This window comes from Bombus pyrosoma, unplaced genomic scaffold (assembly GCF_014825855.1).
Source record: "Bombus pyrosoma isolate SC7728 unplaced genomic scaffold, ASM1482585v1 HiC_scaffold_4727, whole genome shotgun sequence".
In the NCBI taxonomy this organism is placed as follows: domain Eukaryota; kingdom Metazoa; phylum Arthropoda; class Insecta; order Hymenoptera; family Apidae; genus Bombus; species Bombus pyrosoma.
Genome location: NW_025219987.1, coordinates 738,703 through 740,965, shown reverse-complemented (window position 1 = coordinate 740,965; position 2,263 = coordinate 738,703). Strand labels below are relative to the sequence as shown.

General features: G+C 33.0%; 1 non-coding gene across 1 annotated transcript; it reads left to right on the top strand.

The window, feature by feature from the left end:
- Nucleotides 1-375: 375 nt before the first annotated feature.
- Nucleotides 376-482, top strand: LOC122577564. The gene has a single exon (XR_006320381.1). It is a non-coding gene; the product is annotated as a U6atac minor spliceosomal RNA (small nuclear RNA).
- The last annotated feature ends 1,781 nt before the right edge of the window (nucleotides 483-2,263 follow it).

The following is a 2,263-nucleotide window of genomic DNA, read 5'->3' as shown; positions in this document are numbered from 1 at the left end:
CGTATCAGTCTTTTATTCTTGTGACCATCTTGGAGAGTTTACTGATATCGTCTTGTCAATCAGTCAGATGGTAATCGAGCGTCACAGCTAACGTGACTTTCTGTTTCAAAGTATATTCTATTGTACAAAGAGTTTTCCCCGTTGACCGTGGATTCGTTTTGAACCCAAGAACATTGTTAATAACATTCGTTAAACTTATTATTCGTTAAACTTTGTAAAAGTCTTATTTATACATGTAAATATAATCTCTGTTTTGCAAAACGATGGATAATTCAAATGAAGAATTGTTACGTGCCAAAAATTCTAATGATAACCCGACATATACATATATTATGAAAGAATAATAGATAACATTACCTTAAGGATAAATATCTTGTGTAGTATGAAAGGAGAGACGTTTAGCACGCCCCTAGACAAGGATGAAACACATATAAATGGTAAAAGGCACTGTCGCTTTTCGGCGGCACTTACCAAATTTTTGGTAGTGAGTGTGCTAGTGATGGCACAACTGAACATTGATCGCTAACGTTAGAAATAAGCAGATCTGCTCAGCGGGTGTTGTCACGTGGTCGCTTCAAGTAGCTTGTGTCGGCTCTCGATTGCGCGTGTAGGTTCATGGTGCGTTTTTTATAATTCACCTCGGATTTGCACGCCTGCACGATTGAATCTTTCACGTCGCTCCTCGAACTACAGCGATTTCCAAATTGGGGGGGGGGCAATCGAATAGGTCAGACGAGGTTAAATAAATTTGTCGCTTCCATATACAGGCACTGCAGGATAAGCAGTATGCCATGTTTCTTTGGCCCGGTGTGTCGCTCGCAACGGTTCCCGGGCCTCTCTCGATCGCAGCAGACACGATCATCGTGGAGGTTTTAGTCGGTTGGAGTCCGACACTACCACGCCGCTTTCCCCAGAAAAAAGATAAATATCTTATCTTTTTAATATATACATGGAATATTTTTTATATACATATATCAAATTTAATCATTTCAACATATACCAAAAATACCTTTTTAATACATGGATTATCCTCGGTAACTGTGGACAGCCCTTTATTGCCTGACGTATTGTAGTTACCAAAAATTTGTTACATGTCGATTGCATGATACAATTAGGGCACATTTTTTACACAGACTAATTTGTTTACATCATTATTCCCCAAGATATGAAGGTAAACTTCAATTCAGCGTAAAGTTGAAGATAAAACCAAAATGGAACTATATATTTTTCTTGACATGATTCGATAGTACCTATTTTACAAAATGCAATATTTGATACGTGGCACTTCAGACGCGAACAAGACCACCAGCCGCGCTTTTGATCCACTTGAGGAATGTTTTCCCGCAAAAATCAGTCAATTTATTAGCACAATATCTCAAAAATTAATTGAAATCGGTATTATACATGAAAGGTTAATGAGAATTCATTTTGAGAAGCATTATCAAATGATGCCAAAAAAATAGATAATTCCTGATAAAAACGGAACTACATCTCCATATGTAAAAAGATAATAATGTAAAAAAGATGGGTTTTTAATGGGTAATTATATATATTAAGTTTCTGTTTTCTTACAACCATAGTTGAGCAAAATTTGATTTATCTATTAAATAATAAATAACAAATTAAAATAGCACTTTAATTCTGAATAAGAATTAAATTTCTTCTTTAAATAATAATCGTTTAGACGATACCAAAAATAATTTATTTATTATTTCTTAGTCGTAAATGAAATTTTATTTTCTATTTGGATTAAGTCCGACAACAAATGATAATATATAAATATGTTTTGTTTTTGTCGTATTTGTCTCATTTTGTATAATGAAAAGATCGTATAATTGATATGGTTGTTTTTCAATAAACAGATCGCAGTTCATATTATTCTTACCTAATACTATTAAAAATTACAAGATGTAATTTACAGCGATCTTTATGATTGAAATGTTATATTTATGCGGAAATAAATTTGCTCAACGAACGATAAATAACAAATAAAAGTAATAAATAAAAAATAAAATTGTATTTGTAAATAACAATTAATCTCATTATATAAACAATGTCTTTAAACTTGTCCAAATAACAAGTAATTCGCTTCTGCTTTTTATTTGAACTCTCCGAAAATTTATTCTATTTGAGCGTTTCACGTCGATTGCGCGAAGCAATTGGAAGAATTTGTGAAACGATAACTTGTAGAAATTGTACTACTATAACACATCAGCTCATGAGTCACTATTGACTCGGGAGTTTCTCACAAACAATGACATTT